The 23,467-nt window shown below is 38.7% G+C and overlaps 1 protein-coding gene across 1 annotated transcript in view; it reads right to left on the reverse strand.

Annotated features, from left to right (window-relative positions):
• ZNRF2 (zinc and ring finger 2) overlaps window positions 1–23,467 on the reverse strand; it is a 102,718-nt gene that overhangs the window by 47,053 nt on the left and 32,198 nt on the right. The gene's annotated exons all lie outside the window — the stretch shown is intronic.

Below are 23,467 nucleotides of genomic sequence, written 5' to 3' on the forward strand. Positions count from 1 at the left end.
TTCTGCCACGGTAACCTCACGGGTGGTGTGTTTCCAAGGTAAAAGAGAGCTCAGGGCTCTAGGTAGGATTCTGGTAGTTCTTCACTGTCTGCCTCTGTGCTAGTCAGAGCGTCCGAGACAAGCTCAGACTTGCCACTGGGTTCTCCACTTGTCGCATTCCAGATCTGGGGCCGGCTCTGGGGTTTGTGTGTGGTTACAGCCCTGCAGAGCGGATGTGTCATCTTGGAACCTTGATGAAGGCCATCAGGACACCTGCAGAACGTTGCGCCTCTCACTACTTGAATGTGGTTGCTCTCTTTCCTTTGATCTTTGCAGATGTTTATCACTTTTTATGTCTAGGAAAACATGATTGGTGGTCTGACCAATCCATATTTCATCCTCCTATCTTCCCAGCATAATTTATTTGAAATCAATGTCATTATACTCTGACTTTTTAAACTGCAATGTTTCCCAGCTTTCAGAGAGACCAAGTTATTACGTCCAGGGAAACATGCTGGGTTAACTGGACCCAAAATGATCAGAATCCTATCTACAGAAAGCTTATCAGAATACCTATTCCTTCATTTTTTTTTTTTGAAAGAAATGCATTTAACAGTTGAAAAGAGCTCTAACTTACCTGAACTTGCAACAAAACTACCAAAAATTAAAGTGCTAATGGCAGTGAAATCTCACGGTAAGGCAGCTAGTTCTAACTTGGATTTCAATGTATAACAAGTTACATCACCCTTCACAAACATAAAACCTTTCTGGAGTAAAAATCTGAGTTGACCCCTTTGTTCACGTACCACCATATTTGTAGCTCTGTACCGTCTAGAATTTTTATAACTTTTTCCTTCTTATAACATTATTATAAAATCCAGATTGTTTTTACTACATGGTGTCATTGCCACAGATTACATTCTGAGCAACAGCTTCTAAAGGAAAATCATTTTATTCTCATGCAAAGGTATGAAAGACTTTTTTCATTTTTCTAGTATTCAGGAACTAGCCTTGGTACAAATTTAAAACCAATACAATTTTTGTTGTTTTTCTTCACCTGCTGGCCTTAGTTTTCATCCAAGTATTATTTTCCTTACTTTAGCATGCCAACATGCCATTAGGCAGATATTCTCCCCTACTTTTATGATCCTCCAGCAGGAAAAACACTTGCCAAAACATAAATCTAAAAGAACTTTTGTTGTGCCTTAGGAAAATATAAACTAAAAGCTCCAACACAAGCCCTTAAGACTGTTCTTTCTTTTACCACAAGATTCTGGCGTCTGGCTACATTTCATGTGCAGCTACCTAGGCTGTCAGCCATCTGACATTTTTAAATTAGTTAATTTATTTCACACCATTGTCTTTTTGTCCCTTTCACTAAGACATACTTCTGCATAAAGCATCTATTTACAGAAATAAAGGCAAATCCTTCTGAAAGGGCTGCTGAACACCGAGACTGAGGTTCCGCAGTATGGAAGTCAGATTAAGGGTCTAGAGAACACAACCTGACACTGAGGCCCTTTAGAACTGTATGTTGAATGAGCAGTTCAGCCACCACCACCTGTAGTTCATTGTTGAATAAAGCTGTCTCATTGGAGACATAATACTTGGTCAATTCTTCAAAGACCCCTGTTTCTGTTATGAAAACAAACAGCATGAAAGCTCAGCAAAAAACAACATTTCAGAAGTGTTGAGCAGAAAGCAGAGACTAAATCTTCAGGCTCTTAAATTTTCTCAGTCTGTGCCTCAACTTGGCTCTCTTTTTGGCAACTTAAGTATCAGCACACTCAAGACTCTGTCTCTGTGCCATATCGAGTACTATGGAAATACCACTGACCTTCAAGGATATTGCTAAGTCAACTATTCCAATGGCTTTATTTTTCTTCCCTTCTAGAATTTTGGGTTGTGTTATTACAGGTTGGCTCATTAGCCCCCTTCCTTCCCTTCATTTTCTTGGGAGATTTCCTGTTAACTAGAGTGTACCCAAAAACCTGCTTCCTGCTGTGCAAATAGTATGCATATCACCTTATGAGAAAGGCCCTCATCTGTGAGCCCAACAGCAAACCATATGTAAGAAAACATTTTAATATCCTATGTATGCTGCCATTTTCACTTCATAAAATTAAAAGCAATTTGATTCTTTTTTAAGGAAACACTGTGTGAAAGGTCATTGTGTCAGCTTACTGATTGCTCTACCCACCCCATTCCACCTTCGTGTTTTCATGAAACAGTGCCACTCCTGAAAGGATCTCTTTTATCCTTGTGATACTATGTAAATTAATAATTAACAGGAGAAGCATTTACCTTTGAATAATCCACTAATGAGAACCCTGAACAGTGGTGTTTGGTTTAGAATTAGATCAAATATTATGGTTTAAACTCAGTGCAAAATTTCCAGGACTGGGCTTTTCTTACACCAAGAAGGTTTTTCAAATGTCAAGGAGAGGAAGAGGTGAGAGTCAAAGAAAATCAAGAAACCAAAAGCTTCAGGTACACAATGCATGAAAATCTCTAAATACCTGAAAAAACTAAGTTCTGTTTTTAGGCCAACACTTACAGAATTTAACCAATGTCCCTAAAGATGACTAGCAATTTAGTTTAAGGTTTTCTCACAAGTCCTATGGGTTGCACATTTCTTTGCTCTTGGAAAAAATTCATCTGTTGCTTTAACAGTTTTAGCCCTTAATTCTATATTTACAGGACAAGAAATATAGTTTATGATATGCTACTGGATAAGCATTTATGTAAAATTGATGTTTCAAAGAGAATCAGTTCTAATTGTAATTTGATGTGGTGATGTGCAGATCTACCTCTGTCTTATATTCTGTATCATATCAGTGCCAATATTACTAGTTTGATCAAAAAAACCAAAACAAGCAAACAAACAAAACCCCCCAGCAGACCCAAGGGAAGGGGCAAAATCTGATTTCCACAGCTACCAGTTAGATTTAAATGTCCAGTTTTCAACAAAAATAACAACAACAAAAAAATACAAGACATACAAATAAATAGGATAGTATCATTCATTCAAAGGGGGAAAAAAAATTAGTAGAAACTGTTCCTGAAAAAGACCTGACGGCAGATATATGAGAAAAAGATTTTAAAATGCTTGTCTTAACAGATGCTCAAAGAACTAAAGAAAGATGTGAAAAAAGCCAAAAAAGGGATGTATGAACAAAATATCAACAGAAAACTTAAATAGAAACCAAAAAGAAATTCTGGAACTGAAAAGTATAACTGGAAAGAAAAATGCACCAGGCAGAGTCAAAGGCCGATTTGAAAAAGCAGAAGAAAGAATCAGTGAACATGAAGATAGGACAATGGAAGTTACTGTGTCTGAGAAACAGAAAGAAACAACGATTGAAAAAACATGAAGCACGTCTAAGAGACCTCTGGACACCAACAAGGAGACCAAAATATGCATTGTGGGAGTCCTAGAAGGGGAACAGAGAAGGGAGCAGAGAAAATACTTCAATAATGGCTGAAAACGTCCCAAATTTGATGAAAGACATGAATATAAACATCTGAAAAACTTGACAAACCTTCATGTGAGATAAAGCCATACTAGAATACTTTAAAATCAAACATTCAAAAGACACAGAGAAGCATGAAAACAGCAAGTGACTCATCACATACAAGGAAGCCACAACAAGATTAGAAGCAGATTTCTCATGATAAACTTTGTACTCCAGAAGGCAGTAGGCAGGTATATTTAAAGTGCTTAAAGGAAAAAACTGTCAACTAAGAGTCCTATATCCAGCAAAACTCCTTCAAAAGTGAGGGAGAAATTATGAAATTTTCAGATAAACAAAAGTTGGGGGAGTTTGTTATCACTAGACCTGCCCTAGGAGATATGTTCAATGGACTTCTACAAGATGAAATGAAAGGATACCACACAGTAACTCAAAGCCATATGGAGAAATAAAGTAAGGGTCCTTGGTCAAGGGAAACTGTTATGGAGGTGTTGTACTGGAGAACCTGCACCTGAGATGCTTCATCCACATCTGGAGTTGACTTAGATAACAAGATCCTGGACTTCAAATTGATGCCCTAATGGGATGAGACTGTCTGGGTCTTGGGAAGAAAGTGACTTTATTTTACATATGGAAAGGATATGAGTTTGCTAAAAATCAAACAATGATATATCGTCTCCAAAGACAGTGGCTGTCAATTTCATGCATCCTGCTCCTCACATTAAGGAATCTAATTCCCCTCCCCTTGAATCTGGGCCAGCCTTAATGGCTTGTCTGATTAATGGAATGCATAACTGATGTGGGATTTCTGAGATAAATCTTAAAAAGCCTTGAGGCTCCCATTTAGGCCTTTTGGGATGCTCATTTTAGAAATACTCCCTCTCAGAACCCAGCTGACATGCTCTGGGAGGCTCCAGGCACATAGAGAGGTCATGAGTAGGCATTTCAGCTGACAGCCCAAGTTGAGCTCTCAGCTAACAACCAATATCAACTGCCAGGCATACTGGGTGAGCTACCTTCAACGCTGAGTTACTCAGACTTTCAGATGACTCCAGCCCCAACTTCTATCTGCAACTGCTTATGAGACTTCTAGTGAGAATCCTAGACTATTCAGAGAACTTCAAGAGATAATACATCTATGTTTTAATTAAAACACATACACATTGTAATTTACTTTGGAACTCTTTAAAATACCATAATGTTGGAACCATGTAAGAGATTTGATGAATAAACAATTATGCATCTATGCAATGGAGTTACCACACAACTATGAAAAAGAAATGAGAACAATTTCCATAAACTGATATGAAGTGATACCCAGGCTATACTAAGTGGAAAAAACAATGTGAAGAAGGAGGCATATGTTATGCTAGCTACTGTGCTAAGCATAATGAACACCATAAAACTCCTAGAAAACACCTAGAAGAGAACATAGGCAAAATATTCTCTGACATCAACTATACAACTGTTTTCTTAGGTCAGGTTCCCAAGACAACAGAAATAAGAGTAAAAATAAACCAATGGGACCTAATCAAACCACAAGCTTTTGCACAGTAAAGGAAACCATAAAAAAAAAAAAAAAAAAAAGAGAGAGAGAGAGAAGAAGACAACCTACAGAATGGGAGAAAATGGTTTCAAATGATGCAACTGACAAGGGCTTAATCTCTAAAATATACAAACAACTTATCCAACTCAACAGCAAAAAAACCCAACAACCCAGTTGAAAAATGGGCAAAAGACCTGAATAGACTTTTCTTCAAAGAAGATATACAGATGGCCAACAGGCACATGAAAAAATGTTCAACATCACTAATTATTAGAGAAATGCAACTCAAAACTACTGTGAGGTACCACCTCACACCTGTCAGAATGGCCATCATTAACAAGTTAACAAATGACAAATGCCAAAGAGGGTGTGGAGAGAAGGGAACCCTCTTGCACTGTTGGTGGGAATATAAACTGGCACAACTACTATGGAAAACAGTACGGAAGCACCTCAGAAAACTAAATATAGAACTACCATGGTGATCCAACAATCCCACTCTTGGGCATGTATCTGGACAAAATTTTCCTTGAAAAAGATACATGCACTGGTATGTTCATTGTAGCACAATTCCCAATAGCTAAGACATGGAAACAACCTAAATGTCCACTGACAGATAAATGGATTAAGAAGGTGTGGTATCCATACACAATGGAATACTACTCGGCCAATAAAAGCCATTTGCAACAACATCCATGGAACTAGAGACTCTCATGCTAAGTGAAGTCAGAAAGAGAAAATGAATAACATATGGTATCACTTATGTCAGAATTTAATATACAGCACAAATGAATCTTTCCACAGAAAAGAAACTCATGGACTTGGAGAACAGACCTGTGGTTTTGCCAAGGGGGAGGGTCAGGGAATGGGATGGACTGGGAGTCTGGGGTTAATAGACACAAACTATTGCATTTGGCGTGGAAAAGCAATGAGATCCTGCTGTATAGCACAGGGAACCACACCTAGTTACTTATGATGGAACATGATGGAGGATAATATGAGAAAAAGAATCTATCTGTGTGTGTGTGTGTGTGTGTGTGTGTGTGTGTGAGACTGGGTCACTTTGCTGTACAGCAGAAATTGACAGAACACTGTAAACAAACCATAATGGAAAAAAAAATCACCTTAAAAAGAATAAATAAGAATACATTTGTATGTATATATCTGCAAAAAGGAAAACAAGGAAGGATAAATTCCAAATTAAGGTTTATATACATGTTACCTACAAGTGGTAAATGAGAATGTAGTGAAAAAAAAACTTAGGGAAGAAGGTGCTCCTGAGTCCACCTTTTAGTTAAGTTTTTGACTTTCAAACAACATTAATAATGAGACAGAATATTAACTCAGGTAGTCAGTGTAAGAGAATGGGCTTTGATGCATTCTTTGACATGGCCATTGATTAACATTTGTGGCTTAAGGGCTCCAGGGAGTAACATCCCCATAGGCCTTGTTTACTGTAGGAGTGTTCCTTCACCCAGATGGACATTAATCCCTAATCCCCTATGACTCAGTTTACAGGACGAAAGGGACAAAGAAACTATGAGACTTATAGGCCATTTCCACCCCTAAGACCCTACTGAACAAGGACTCATATAGGTAATTGAAGAAGGCCGATGGGAGAAGACCACATCTCTCTGGACCCCACGTTGGTACCCCCCCCCCAACTTTAAGGAATAAAAACCCCTTATAGGACAATAGAGAAGGGGAGCTCTTCTCCCCCTTCCGTAACCCTGGGAGCTATCTGCTTTCCTTTAATAAAAACTTTTCTTGCTTGCTGCCTGCGTGTTCGTGGAGTTCATTCTTTGACCGCCGTGAACAAGAACCCAGATTCTGGTACCATCTTTCCGGCGTCAATAATACGTGTATTCAAAAATTAAAAATAAACAAGGATTAAGGGAAAGCCCCTCCTAAAATTAAATATAAATGTAAACAAATGAACTTAACTCTCTATCAAATAGAAACTGTCAACTTAAAAAATATGCACAACCTAGAAGCTGAGAGTTAAGTTTTATCTGGGACGAAATGAAGACTATGACCCAGGAGCCAGCATTTCGGGTAGCTCTAAAATACCGCTCCGAAGAGGTAGGGGGGATGTGAGTATGTACATATGTGATTCTGGTGAAGGGGGAGGTACATGCAAACAAGCACACACTTTACAGAAGGTTGCCACTTGTCTCGTGAAGGTTATTGCCAGTCACAAGAAGCAGACATGACCATAAAGGATTTTAGTGCTTTTCTAGATATAAGATGCAAGAATTGGGCTCATAAAATCTTCTCCTGAAATCATCTATCCGAAGACCTATCTGCCAGTTCTCCCAGAGCACAGAGCGCCTCACTCCTGATCTCCACCCTGAGCTTTTTCAGAGGGTGCGGAGGGTCAGCAGCTGCAGTGGCTCAAGATTCAATCTCTTCAGAGGCAGATGACAAGTGCCAAGCTCCAGTTCACAATACAAAGAAAAATACACACATTGGCGTTCCCGTCGTGGCGCAGTGGTTAACGAATCCGACTAGGAACCATGAGGTTGCGGGTTCGGTCCCTGGCCTTGCTCAGTGGGTTAAGGATCCAGCGTTGCCGTGAGCTGTGGTGTAGGTTGCAGACGTGGCTCAGATCCTGCGTTGCTGTGGCTCTGGCGTAGGCTGGTGGTTATGGTTCCGATTAGACCCCTAGCCTGGGAATCTCCCTATGCCACGGGAGTAGCCCTAGAAAAGGCAAAAAGACAAAAATACACACATACACACATGCATGTGTGTGCTGAAGGATACACACACACACTCAGTCCACTAAAAGAGCCTAAAAGCAATGACACTTCAGTAGGAAAAAGTCCCAGGTCTTGCATTTCTAAATATCATTCCCCCCATGAAAAGGAACCAGGGATCCTTGAAGAAATGACCAGTTTTAAGTCTGGGAGCACAAGGTGAGCCTCAAATACCTTGTGCCAGATTAAGGAAGTGCTCAAAAATTGATAAAGATACACAAAAAAGCACAGAAGCCAGTTTGAAAGAGATTCTCCCAGTCAAATTTGGACAATGTAAACATCAAAATGGACAATGACATAATAAATTACAATAAATTTTAAAAGAATGCAAAAGTACAGATGGATAAGTATACATTCTGAAAGTATCAACTCTAAATCACTTAATTAAAAAAGATTAAAAGGTATTTTTTAAATGGAGAAACTGGCTGACATTATCTTAAACAAATGGTCAAACTTAGTATCACCAAAAAAGGGGAAAAACTGACATCTGTAGTCCCCAGTGTGACTCACTGAAGACATGATACTTACATGTTCTCCTGCCGAACAGAATTTGAATCTAATTACGAGGAAATTTAGAAGAACATATAAGATGTATACCAAAATAAATATAAAAGAGGAATTAGGATAAAGCAGTCAATATAGAAAATAGGAAAAAAACTTTAGCAATGCTGCCCCCCCCCAAATCTTTCAAGATTTTTTTTTTTTAAAGGAAGACTTTTATTTACTTTATTTATTTATTTTTGTCTTTTTAAGGCGACACCCGCAGCATATGGAAGTTCGTGGGCTAGGCATCAAATTGGAGCTGCAGCTTCTGACCTATGCCACAACCACAGCAACACCCAGATCTTAGCCAAATCTGCTCATGACAGCTCATGGCAAAGCATGATCCTTAACCCAATGAGTAAGGCCAAGGATCAAACCCGCATCCTTATGGATAATAATCGGGTTCACTACCACTGAGCCATGACAGGACCGCCTTTTTTTTTTTTTTTACCTCTTTTAATGGCCTCATCTGCGGCACATGGAAACTCCCAAGCCAGGGATTGCATCCATGCCGCAGCTACGGCAATGCCAGATCCTTTAACCCACTGTGCCAGGCCGGGGATCAAACAGTGCCTCCGAAGTGACCTGAGCCACTGCAGTCAGATTCTTAACCCACTGAGCCATACCAGGAACTCCAAGATTTCTATTTAATTTTGTTCCTACTTATTTATTTACATTTGTTTCTATTTATTTGTTTTGGCATCCATCTTTATATTGGAGGTTTTTTCTAACTTTCCTCAATTGTCCCGATATTTCAAGATGATACTGCATCCAAGAAATAAGAAAATTATAAACTGGGAGCAGAGAAGCAAAAAGCAGCTTTGGAAACTTAAACTTTTGGTAGAAATTAAGAATTCAAACAGATGATTAAAATAGTAAGTTTGCGGTAATAATGACACCAAATGATAATAAGGCTTAACATGTACTATGCACCAGGAAATTATCTAAGCACTTTGGATGAATTAACTTATTTATCCCCACATCTTTTGAGTTAGGCACTACTATTAACGCTATTTAACATATGAAAAACATAAAAGGGTAACTAACTTATGTAAGGTCACAGAGTTAGAACTTGGCCAGGGAGAATTCAAACAGGCCTTCTGGCTCCAGTTTAATTCCTAACCATTACTCTACACATGTTTTTTAATCTTCCAAGAAGTAGAAACAAAAGTCAAAGAGGAGAGTAGATAATAAAATCAGAAGATCAATCCAGCAGGTCTAACTAACCAACTTGAAACAGAGCTGAGAAAAGAGGAAGAAATGGTCAAAGACATAATTTCCCAAAATGAATTTCATAAATACCGACTGAAAGAATATACCCATAAAGCAAACGAAAAAAATAGCCATACTCAAATACATTACCATGAAACAACATGGGGATGAAGGAAAAAAAATCTAAACATTTTCAAAAAGAAAAAAGATCAATGTAAAATATCAAAACAGTTTCCCAGACTTTTAAATTTTCTTTCATATTAATATTTTTAGAGACTCTAAGCCAACTGTTTCTCAGAATCAGAATGGTGTTAGTTTTCTCAAAAGCAATACTTGAAAGAAGACATCACGCAGTTAACTTTGAAATCATAGAATTATTTCACTTAGACTATATACCCAAACAATTACATATTCACATTTGATTAATAAAAACATATTTTCCTGATTAAAAGAGCATCAAAAACGTTCCTTCCTGTGCATATCGAGAAACTTGCAGAATCTGTGCTCTAAAACAAGGGAGCAAACACAAGAGGAACAAGATCAAGGAGACAAGACCTCTCACAGGAAGAATGCTGAAGGGCAGTCCTTGGGTAACTGTGTGGCAGCTCTAGATGGTTATCAGTCTAGACTGCAAGGCAAAGTAGAGCGTTCAAGATGGGAGAGAAAGAAGGCAAGAGGGAGATGGAGGGAGAGGAGGAGAGAGAAGGGGCAGGGAGGAGGGGACTGGGGTAGGTGTGGGGAGTGAACTGATCAGGTTTTTGGATGTGTTTAATCATGTAGAAAACAGTATTAGACAGTTTCATAATTCCTTGGGCAAGTTTGGGAAAAACTGATAGGAACCTGGAAAATTAAGTAAACAAAAGGATGAGGCAATTGTCAACACAAGATGAATGCAGAATAGAAAATGCAATCCAAAGTCATAAACAATGAGCATTAATTTAAACAAACTGTCATTTTAAAAGACATTCAAAAGGTAGAAGCATAAAAATAAAGATAGGTGATATATGTAAATCCTCATCTTCCATAATATGTAGTTAAAAGCATCCAAAAAATTAAAAATAGGAATATAGGCACACTATTTATAAATATGGAAGTAAATGTTATAATCAACAGCTACAGGTATTGAAAATAGTTGTCCCCAGAAAATAAAAATCGGGTGTTGGAGAAGGTTCAGGCAAGAGAACAATGATTTTTATTATAAGACTAGAAGTATTTTATATTTTTGAGATATATACATATATTACATTGGCTTACTTTTTTGAACTATTTAAAAGGAAAAAGAATACAGAAAAAATTAGCCTAGTGAAAAAGTTTCTGTAGGAACATATCTCAACTGAAGCTGTAGGCTGCTCCATATCACTTCCTCTGCCCTTGCCCCGACTCTGTCTTCACAAACAACAGGCCCAACTACAACTGGGTCCATTCTTCAATGACTAATAAGAAAGGATTCAATATGGGACCGAAGCATTGAATCTACTATTTAAGGAAGACAAAACAGTAAAAAAACAGATGAATTAGACAACTTAGAATATTAACTCAGGAAAAATAGTTCAGGAAATACATTGAATATAATCATAAACTTGTAACAGAAATAAAAACTACAGAAGAATAAGAAGAAAACAGAAACAGCTAGGGAAATATCACTGACATGAAAAACAGATTTATGAAAAAGACATGAGATGAGAGCGATGTGAAGAAAGATGAAACGTATGGAAAACAAAAGGCTAATATGTTCTCTCAAAGAAGAGAATGCCATGTCCAGAAGGATGGAACAAAATTATCAAAGATAGTAGAGAAAGAATCCTAGAGAATATCTAGACATAAAACGTAAGATGTCTACAATTGAGGTGGAGAATGGCAGAAATAATACTGGTCCCAGAAATATTCACAGAATAATATATAGATTTTACTTGGGACACATTGTGTGCGTGGGGGTGGGGGTGGGGGGGCTCGGAATGCTTAAAGGGAAAAAAAAAAAGTGAGACTCAAGTAACTGATAGCCTCCAAAGTTCAAAGACTCAAGACCCAACCAAGAAATTAACCAAAATAAAGAATTCAGGAATGGACAAGCTGTGATTTTTATATGTATACACACACATACCTATATATGCACACACATGCATATATACACACATACACTGGTAGTACACGACACATGTTCTTTAATTGAATAGCGTAAACAACTGCAGGAATTATTGCTGTAGTATATAAATATTTGAAATGTCAAAAGTGTAAAAATGATAAAAATAACAAAAATTAGGATGAGAATGGCACGATCCTATTGCACATAGAAGGGAAAAGGAAGACGGGGATGGAAGAAGAGAACAAAAAGCAGAAATGAGCTAGGTTTCCCTGTTCTTTGAAAGCTAAGTATAGAAATACTGAAACACTAATGTTATTGTTCCCTCTCTTCTATCCTAAAGAACTTTTAGGTTGTCATCAAATCTCACTCAGGAGTCACCCTTCTCCAGAAATCCTTCTCTAAACACTACACAATGTTCCCCCTCAATGCCGATTTAATCATCTCCTCCTGTGTGACCTCTGTACTCTGATGATACTTTGAATACTGCAATACAGCAGATGGCACTCAAATTACCTATGTGTGTGTCTATCTTCCTAACTAGCTTTAATGGTCTAGTGAAAACACGTATTTTCAAGTCCAAAGGACCTGAGTAGAAACCTAGGTACAAACCTGGGCATATAGTCTCTACTACATACAAACCGTGTGACCCCAGGGAAAGCAAGAACTTAAGTCTTCCAGGTCTGATTTTTTTCCCTGTAAAACACTGATAATATCACTTACATACCAGCAATCTGATGAGGATTAAAGATTACAGTAATGTATGTAAAGTGCCTGAAACACAGCCATTTAGTAAACAGTGGCTATTATTTATTGAAATTGTCCTTTTCCCAATTTTTAGACAATTCACTTATTCTTCATAAGTTTTTAAAACCATACAGGTCTTTTTTTTGGGGGGGGGGGTCTTTTTTGCCATTTCTTGGGCCACACCTGCGGCATATGGAGATTCCCAGGCTAGGGGTCCAATCAGAGCTATAGCCACTGGCCTACACCAGAGACATAGCAACGTGGGATCCAAGCCACGTCTGCAACCTATACCACAGCTCACAGCAATGCCAGATCCTCAACCCACTGAGCAAGGCCAGGGATTGAACCCGCAACCTCATGGTTCCTAGTCGGATTCGTTAACCACTGCGCCACGGTGGGAACTCCAAGAGTACAGTTCTAAAATAACATTCTTCAGTCGTAAAATCCAGATTCTTTAGACTGAAGGAAAACTTCCTGTAACAATTCAATGAGATATACCTATGATAACAAAGTGACCTTATATAGTAAAATAAACACAAACAGCACCAGTAACTGCGAATACCTTGTCCTTTTCCACTTTGATGACTAAGGCAAAAGATTCTTCTTTATCTCTCTTGTGGCCCAACCCTACATTAACTTAGTATTTGTCATTGTTTCCTTCTTCCACAAGCAAAAAGCTCCTACGCCAAAGTCTTCCTTAGGGGCAGGTTCTGCAGCCATGGATCCAAACAACTAGGATTGAAATATGAGGAGGAAAAAATATTCCAGAAAACAGAACTTGAATTTGCTGTATCCCACCAACTATTTACATAATAGTACTTACACTGCATTAGATATTGCAAAAAATCTAGTGATGATTTAAAGTATGCATAGATTATATGCAAATATGACACTATTTTATATAAGAGGCTTAAGCATGGGTAGATTTTGGTACCCAGGGGAGTCCTGGAACCAGTTCCCTGCAGACACCAATCAGCAGGAAAAATGTGCACCCATAATCAGAACCTGTTGGCCAAGACAGAAGATGAAAGTACTAGGTCCTATTATGAGATTTACATATCAAATAGTCGCTCTACAACTGCAAACAAGTCATGTAAATGCTTAACTGATAGCTATAAACAAAATAAAAAAAACCAGAAAGGGGCACACTGGAAAAGCTATCCTCCCAAGGACTGCGAGAATGTTTAAGAAGAGGAAGATAAGCTGTGCTGGCAGCTGTGGAGATCCGAGAGGACTCTTTCACCTCAGCCTTTGCAATAATCCAAGCATTCAGCCCTCTTCCAGGTGTGAGCAACCTTCTACTACCCCCAGTAGCTACGGATGTCCTCTACCAAAGCTGGCACTCCAGGTTTCCCTAAGTCAAAACTATTCCTCTACCGTTTGCCTTACACTAAGTAAGCTCGATTCCTTATGACCTCAATTAGGTAATTTAATTGACTAATAGAAATAATTTCTAGAAGGAATGGGCCAGTAAGCTTAAAACTCCCTTAGGTATGTGTGCACTGAATGTGAACAATGGAATGAATCAATAATAGAAGAATGATTCAGGAGATTGTTACAGCAGGTTATCTCAATCTGCTACACCAATCTCCCCAAGCAATACAAAACAGCAGCTGCCATTTCCCATCTTCAGTAACTGAAGAAGATTAGGCTAAAGGAGTCTACAGACTATCTTGGTTTAAACTGCTCATTCAAAGAGAACAGCAGTCTAAGTACAAAGAAATCAAAAGTGACAGAGCTCAGCTCTTCTGATTCCTAAGCTATCAGGACTTTTTTTTTTTTTTTTTGCTTGTAACATAAATACATATTATTTCCATGTTCAGAAATTCAAAAACTCCAGCTGTTTTGTCCATGATTGTTGACATATTTGAGAAGCAGGGAAAATAATAAAGCACAAATATACCATACATCATTTATATTTTTGCTTTTAAAAAATTATTCAATACAAATATATGACTATAATTTTAAAAATAGTAGTAAGGGAGTTCCCGTCGTGGTGCAGTGGCTAACGAATCCGACTAGGAACCATGAGATTGTGGGTTCAGTCCCTGCCCTTGCTCAGTGGGTTAAGGATCAGGCGTTGCTGTGAGCTGTGGTGTAGGTTGCAGACGCGGCTCGGATCCCGCGTTGCTGTGGTTCTGGCGTTGCTGTGGTTCTGGCGTAGGCCAGTGGCTAGAGCTCCGATTCGACCCCTAGCCTGGGAACCTCCATATGCCGTGGGAGCGGCCCAAAGAAATAGCAAAAAGACAAAAAAAAAAAAATAGTAGTAGGGTAAAACATGGGTAAAGAGAGTTACTGTTTAACCTGCTAATATTTTTCTATCACATTAGAGAATTGATTTTTTTAATCTGATAAAGATATTTAATAAATATTTATTAAAAAATCATTAAATAATGCTTTGAATTAAAATCTTTCCTTTTCGTTTTTTTAGGATAAACTCAAAGCTGGCAATGACCCTAGCATTTTTGGGTCTTGAAAGACAATAATTTGAATGACTGAATTTACAACAAAGGCAAAAACACTCAAGAAGATATTTTATTTTTGTTTTTAAGTATGTATCAGACATGCATTACTAAATATCAGGACTTCTGCTACAACATCTGGCTCTTGATCATCTTTTACTGAGTATGCGCACGCGCACACACACACACACACACCCCCCTTATTTTCCCCCACACTGGACTTTCTGCATAATCACTATTACCCTAATGCAATAGGGTATTGGTAATGCAATTGGTGTTGGTATTTAATCCTTTCCTTCCAACAGAGTACACTCATTCACACCTCTATGCCTTTGCTCTTAAGTCCACATGCCTTTTCTCTTATTTATTAAAAATATACTCCCTTCCCTTCAAGCCCAAATCAAGTCTCAATATCTCAATGAACCCTTTTAAAAGAATTCACAACTGTGTCCTTCTCTGTCCTGCTATATTCCATTTACTGATAACATTCATTTGATATATATCAGCAGCTTTTACATTTTTGTGTAGATTTTTATCTCCCAAATTTGGTAACACCTGTGGGGCAGAAACTATATATTCTTCTAAGTATTCTATCCAACAATCCTGCCCCTGCATCCAGCCAGACCTATATCAAGCCGCAGCAAACATCTACATGCTTATACGAATGATGTGTATAGTTGGCCTGAGTTCTATACAGGCAAGAGTGGCGCAATCAAAGGCAGATTGGTAAATTCTAAATGCTAGTAATTCTAACTTCAATTTAAGAGTTCTAAGCATTATTTAAATTCAGTTTAAAGGTTAAATTACTCTAAATCCTAAACATGTCAATAAAAAGACATTAAAAACATGCTAACAGAAAGAATGATAAATAAAGCAACTTCCGCAAGTTTTATAATATATAATATACGACATACAGCAAAAGGTCTGGTGTGTAAACTGAGATTTCAGTTGCCAGTAGGACCTGAGAGCTCAGCAACTACAGAATTCTCCGATCTGAAACTTTTCCTCAGAAAATGAAAGCCCATTTACCTAAACCACCACAGGCAAGATGAGCTGTAGACAATCTTCTAGCTTGGTTTTTTTCAAACTGGCAAAACTTCTGCTATAAGAGGGGGAAAACTGCTCAGGAAGCCAAAGGAAACAGGTAAAATCTCTGTTGTTTAAAAATGACAGCTACTTCATAAGAGACAAAAATATCTCTAACAAAATTTAAATGACAGGAGAGCAAATGTTTCACAACACAAAACAGTAGAATACATTTTTACTTGGTTCAACAAGCGTATTTACCAGATTACAAGTTTAAATACCTAATCCTATATTAAGCCATCCAAAACAATCCTTGAGAACCTACAAAATAACATCACTGCCTGACGAACGTTGCTGAAGAGTTTGGTTTCTGTCAGCATCTTATTTTAAGTCCATTAGGGTAAAGTCATTATTTCCTACTTTGTACCCACTTGTGACAATTCTGTTAATATATGAAAAGAGAATAAATTACTTTTTTAAAAGAACTATTTCTGATGAGAATGGAAAAGAGGAAATGAATGAAGCAATTTTAAGTGAAAATTAGGATTTTTTGTAGGGCCAAAGCCACTAATATGCCTATTATGACACACAGTAGACATTCAAATACTCGAATGAATGAAAGGCTATCCAAAGAAGTGTATTTTTTCCATGTGAAACAGTAGCACATGGAAATGATTCATAAAATGTTCTACAAGGGCACTTTAAATATGCCCTGAAGGTTTCTCTGTAGTTTAAGGAGGGGGTGGTGGTGTAATTTCTTTTCCCTCTTTTGGTTCCTGATTTTAAAAAAACAAGAGGATTTATGGGCTGGACATTTTTATATGTTTTATGCGAGGTGCACCTGCCAACGCTGCCAGTGGTTTAAAACAGCTGCCTCTTCGTGTTCACTGTAATCACTCTCACACCGTTTAGATGCAACTTAATGGACTGTGAGCGGGGCCCAAAGAGAGAATCTACCCTCATCTACTTTCCTGGGTAGGAGAATCCAGCCAAGTAAAATGTCTGCCGAAAGCTATAAAACAAGACAGCAGTAGGGCCTGAACTAGGGCTCTCTTCATGACCCTCCCCGGTCCACTCATCTACCAGACCTCTCTCATGGGCATCTGGAACGAATACTAACGGTTTACAATACCTTATACATCAAAATATTATCACCATACAACCATTACAGGGGCTCTATTTTGAACTTGTTTGTTTTCAAGAAGAGGTGATATTCCTGTGTACGGTAGCAAAATTCTGCAAAATCCATGGCTGGGATTAAGAAAATATAGCAGGAACCACAAGCAAATCAAAATCTATACTGGGACCAATTCCTGGACATCTTAACAAATACACTTCCCATAGTCAGGAAACTATTCAGAAATCCAGAAAGATTAAGTATTGGAGATACAGTAATTTTCCTCCACCAATTGGAAAAAATTTTGCAGTCATTTTTTAAGTCATAAAATGCAAGAAATACATGTATAAAAGCTTGTCTTCCGCATATTCACAATCTTAAAAATACTGCAAGTGTGACCATCTTTTTATTTTTGTTCCTTATCATTTATTTTTCATTATTTTATTATTCTTTTTATTGTTTTCCAGCTTATCAATCAACTCTCTGTCAACTTTTTTTCTCTTTCCCCCAGCCTACTCCCCAAAATATCCCATTAGCTTTATTTCTCATCCTATGATTTGGCTTTTTTACTGTCTAGATTATTTTAAACACATCTAATCTACGAATGTGATAGATTAATTACATACAGATTTTTTTTTCCCCTTGTCTTTGGTCTCCCACTTCTCTTTCAGCCGTTTCGATGTTCATGATTTGGAGTTCTTTTTTGCACTTAGGACAGAGGACAGCAGCCTACCATCACACTAGTGAGTAGGTTTTTGGTATTTCGCCTCAGGAGAATTTTTACAAACCTATTAGGACTGCTCACTTTGAGTTTGTTTTGTTTTGCTTGCTTTTTAAAGCCATACCCGAGGCATGAGGAGGTTCCAAAGCTAGGGGTCGAATCAGAGCTACAGCTGCCAGCCTACACCACAGCCACAACAACGCCAGATCCAAGCCTCATCTGCAACCTACACCACAGCTCACAGCAACGCCAGACCCTCAACCCACTGAGGGAGACCAGGGATCGAACCCGCAACCTCATGGTTGCTAGTCAGATTCCTTTCCGCTGCGCCATGATGGGAACTCCTACATACAGATCTTAATAGTGGGGTACAATTGACAGAGAATGCTTCTCTGCCACTGTAATTTGTGTGAGCTCTATATTATGTACAGAAAATAATTCTTTTTTTTTTTTTTTTGCTATTTCTTGGGCTGCTTCCGCGGCATATGGAGGTTCCCAGGCTAGGGGTCTAAATGGGAGCCGTAGCCCCCAGCCTACGCCAGAGCCACAGCAACGAGGGATCCGAGCCGTGTCTGCAACCTACACCACAGCTCACGGCAACGCCGGATCGTTAACCCACTGAGCAAGGGCAGGGACCGAACCCTCAACCTCATGGTTCCCAGTCGGATTCGTTAACCACTGCGCCACGACGGGAACTCCCAGAAAATAATTCTGATATGGAAAATTATAGCTTTATTAGAAACTAAAGATCTTCAGCAACATGGATGTTTTCTCTGGGAAAAGTAACAAATAAGATACATCTTTCTCTTTTAAACTTGTCTGAGTGAATTAAGAAATTAATCCGTCTTACCTAAGAATGCCAAATAGGATACAATTGATTGCTCTTATTAAACAGTTGGAAAAGCAGAACAGAACCAAATGGGATTCAGAATGGTAGAGAAGTAAACAAGCTAGGGTAGCATGCAGTGGGCCAGCTCCTGTGGAAAATTAAATAAATTCCATGTGGCAATATAAAAAAAACACCCTTAATTTTTAACATGAGTAGGATGTCAATAACAGTGTAGGACCTAGAGATCAGTGGTTTAAGTAGTACAAATGAGTCTTGTAAAATTCAATGCATTGTGTAATGGCCACATATCCCCACTGGGGGAGAAGGGCAGTGAAAGAGGGCACTGAATGACCAAGAGAGAGAGACAGAGGCCAAAGAGAAGTAACTCCTTTTTATCTCTCATCAATGAAAACAAGTTTGCTATGAGAACAGGAGGAGGGTGACGCGACGCCAAGGGTAATTTAGATTCTGCCTTCTTGGGATGATTTTAGAAACTTATACCGGAGGCTGAGTGGCTTATAAATAACAGAAATTTATTCCTCACAGTTCTGGAGACCAGGATGTCACCATGGTGGAGCGAGGGCCCTCTGCGGGCGGCAGACCTCCCACTGTATCCTTGCACAGTGGAAGGGGCGAGGGAGCTCTCTGGCGCCTCTTTTTCAAGGGCACTCAAGCCTTCCATGAGGGCTCCACCCTCAGGACTCAATCACCTCCCCAAAGCCCCATCTCCTAATACCATCATCACCTTGGGCACGAGGTCTGCAACACATTAATCTCAGTGGTTGAGGTGGGGCACAAACATTCGAATCACAGCTGGTATATAAGGGGCTTTCAGAACGGAGCTTCAAGAGCAGTCAGTTTATTCATGGTCATAACTAGGACAATACCTCTGCGCTGGAATTTTCTCAGTCGAGGGAGGAGGAAAGGCAGAGGAGGAAGTGATGCGATTTACTCCGGGAAATCAAGTACTAAATGGAGAAAAGCACTCTGGGGCCACAGCTTCTTATCCAAGAATGAGTACAACTGTCTAATGCCCACTAGCCTACGTTCATTGCCTGTTTCAGTTCAGGTTCTGTTTGTAAGATACACAACATGTTCCTATCATATTTGTTGTCCTGTCATGTATTACTTATCCCAAAAGCAGTTTCATCAGGGTTCAGATGAATTTTACTGAAGCTCTTAAGACTTTAAACTATTCCACAGAACTAAAAAAATAAGGAAAGATTTTAAAATGTATCTTCTTCATATTTCCTATCACGATATCTACTTTCCAACACCATGTCAAAGCAGAGGAGACAATAAATATTTACTGAATGAATGAATGAACAGCTGTGTACTCACTCTAACACACCTCTCCTCCTGCTCAAATCTGAAAATGAAGTGGGGAGTTTTTCTCTCTCCACAATTCTACCCTTAGTGCTCAGATTAGAACAACAGCGGCAGCTCGGAAGAGCAAGCTGGATGACATTTCAAAAGCATGGCTCGCTTAGGTTTCTCTCTTTCCCTCTCTTCCCTCGCCCCTCCGTTTCTCTCCCTCTTCTCCTCTCTCTCTCTCACACACACACACCCACACACACACACACACACACCCACACACAATAGTGGACATTTTACCATACTGTCAACTATCAGAATTAAACCTAAATCAAAGACAACAAAATATGTAAGACTTAATTTTCTAGCAGAGGAGAAGATGAGGTGAATAATCAAACAGTTAGTATAATAACTATAATAATTTGGTGAACTATAGCTAGTGCCTTTCTGCTGCTGTTTGAGGTAAAACATACATGTTAAATGGTTTCATAGTCTACTCAGCCACAGAAACAGGAGGGAGAAGCAGACGTAATGAGACACATGTTCTTCTGATAAATAACCACAGCATAAATTCTCGTAATCAACCATAAAAATGTATGCTTTTACAAAAATCAGCCAATGATATGCACATTACCTTAGAGGGCGTACTCTGCAATACAATCCTGAAATTTTTAGTGGGCTCTGTTCCTAAGGGAGATGCTCTTTTATCACTCATTCTCATCAAGTAAATCCTAAAGTCTTTAAGGAGCCTATTCACTCACATGGAATTAGAGACTCACAGGATTCCCTAAGAATAGCTACTTAGAACAAAGAAGCAAAAGAAAAAATGTTAAGATCCAACTGGGAAAGGTTAGACATTGAGAGAGAGTTCAAGAGCCTGATGTACTGGCGAAAGCAGAGCTGTGAGAACACAGGTGAGAACACAGGAAGACACCATAACGAATGAAATATAGCTGTACTTCTCTTCTCATGTACTCTGTACTGCCCAAGCATGAGGAAAAATATTTTCATTGGAAATGCAAAAGAAAAACATTGAAAGAAAAAAATATTGAATTCCACATTATATACAAAGTATACAAATATTTACATTTTTAAGCTTTTAGAATTAGATTTAAATGATATTTGTGTGCCATCTTGGTTATTTCTTACTTGAACGAGTAAATCTACTTTTCTCCATGTACCAATGTACTAATGTGAAATATGAGAAAAAAAATAATTCATAGTAAAAATAATTTAAATAGGAGCCAGATTTTTTTATTTTTTGGCAGTGTGCAGCAGCTTGATGCGGCATCTCAGCTCCCAGACCAGGGACTGAACCCAGGCCACAGTGGTGAAATCCTAACCACCAGACCACCAAGAAAGTCCCCAGGAGGCAGATATTTTAAAATATTACTTAAATGTTAAATAAGGAGTTCCCATCGTGGCGCAGTGGAAACAAATCTGACTAAGAACTATGAGGTTGGGGGTTCAATCCCTGGCCTCGCTCAGCAGGTTAAGGATCTGGCTTTCCCGTGAGCTGTAGGATAGGTCGCAGACACAGCTCGGATCTGGCGTGGCTGTGGCTGTGGTGTAGGCCGGCAACTACAGCTCCAATTTGATCCCTAGCCTAGGAACCTCCATATGCCACGAGTGTGGCCCTAAAAAGACAAAAATAAATAAATATTACTTTCCATTAAAAATAATATGGCTTTGATGTTGTAGATTTCTTATCAATAGTAAATGTTAATACAGTAACTCACGAGTGGGTGAAAATGTAACATAAACCTGTTTACCACGAACACTATATTCTTTACCAAATAACTGTTTTTAGATACCCAATCAAATGCAAAATGTACCTAACAAAATTTTGACAGGATTTTTAAAATGCTCTTTCGGCAACTGGTGCTTTAAAATCTTAAATGTGCTTGGCTGCAAGTATTTTGTTATCAATAGCTTCATTTTTTAAGGCCACCATGACAAATGATGAGATAATTATGACGAATGGTACAGTTTAGTATCACAATTAAAAATCAAATGTTAATTACAGAAGTTGGGCATCTGCCTGTAATCAGTATTGCGTTTATGTAGATAAAACTCTGCCCACTATGTTTGTACTCAAATAATCTGACTCAATGTTGGCAGTGTTTCAGTGCATACATAATTTAATCCTCATTATTTCATCCTGTCAAATTTGACTTAGAATTAAAGGTTTGGTTCTATAAGACTTGAAGTTTAGTAGAAGATGTGAAATCACAAGTGTAAGGTAGTCCAAGAAGAGCCAAAACCAAAAGAAATACCAGCTCCCAAGTACAAATCAAGCTTCTCCCGTCCATCTCCTTAACAGCTTGCAATCAGTCTGACAAAGCTACTTTCTTTCCGAAGGGGCTGTCCTCTGGAAACTATTTCTCATTGGTATGGTGTTAATTACCTCCTTAAAGACACAGTTCTTTAGGGATTCCCTTCTGCATTAAGTATTTCCCCAGCTATACAGAGTTTGCCAGGAGTTGCTTGTTTCTACATGCATTCCACTCTCTCGGGTCCCCCCAGCTCAGCTCGCAAGTGGAAGGATCAAATAATAGCATTACAGACTGAAGGACTGTAATTTCAGTGCTTAGGAATGAAAGGAATTAACATTTTACAGTCTATTTGCTATTTATCATTAAAGTTTCTTACGAAAAAACTGTACAGGAGTAACTGGCAAACTATGGGCCTAAATGCAGTCTGCTTTTGTAGAGCCCTTGCATCAAAAAGTTTTACATTTTTAAATACCCTGGGGTGGGGGGACAGAAGTAGTATTTTGTGATACATGAAAAGTACATGAAATTCAAATTTCAGTGTCCACTAATAAAGTTTTATTGGAACACAGCCACATGCATGCATTTATATTTTTTCCATAGCTGGCTTCACACTGAAGAACTGCAGAGGTCAAACGGCCTGCGAAGCCTGAAATATTTATTATCTGGACCTTTAATGAAAATTTGCTGACCCCTGGAGTAAGTCATTAAAAGTATTCAAACTGCCTGAATATTTATTTCAAATAGGGAGCTAGGAAAACAACTTAGAAAATGTTGGGTCACGACAAAAACTGTTTGTAAACTGCCAGTGAACTTGATTAAAAAGTTTAGACCATGAAAAGATTTGAGGAATAATGATGATGTTCCAGTCAGGCCAGTATTAACACCGCTTCCCTGAGGCCACACTTACTTATCTCCATCCATCACCAACCTGGGTAGATTTTACCTCCTGAGTGTCTGTCAAATTCAACCACTTCTTTAGACATTCATCCCTACTCTGTATCTAGCTATTTTATCTCCTGGTCTTCTGCAGTAGTTTCTACACACATCTGCTTTTGCTCGCCCCTTCCTCAACCATTTTTCTCTTTTAGGACCGATCCTGCGGCATATGGAAGTTCCCACGCTAGAGGTCAAATTGGACCTATAGCTGCCTGCCTGTGCCACAGCCACAGCCAAACTAGATCTAAGCCACATCTGAGACCTTCACCGCAGCTTGGGGCAATGCTGGATCCTTAACCCACTGAGCAAGGCCAGGGATGGAATCTGCTTCCTCACGGATACTAGCCAGGTTCGTTACTGCTGAGCCTTCAAACTATTTTTATAGCCTACCTTCCTAACACAAACCTGATCTTGTCACTCTCCTGTTTGAAACACACACAGAAACCTTCTATT

Source organism: Sus scrofa, chromosome 18 (assembly GCF_054392235.1).
Source record: "Sus scrofa isolate SSC_HxYL_T2T_F1_AM1 chromosome 18, Sscrofa_HxYL_maternal_Yorkshire_Landrace_v2.0, whole genome shotgun sequence".
NCBI classification, from domain to species: domain Eukaryota; kingdom Metazoa; phylum Chordata; class Mammalia; order Artiodactyla; family Suidae; genus Sus; species Sus scrofa.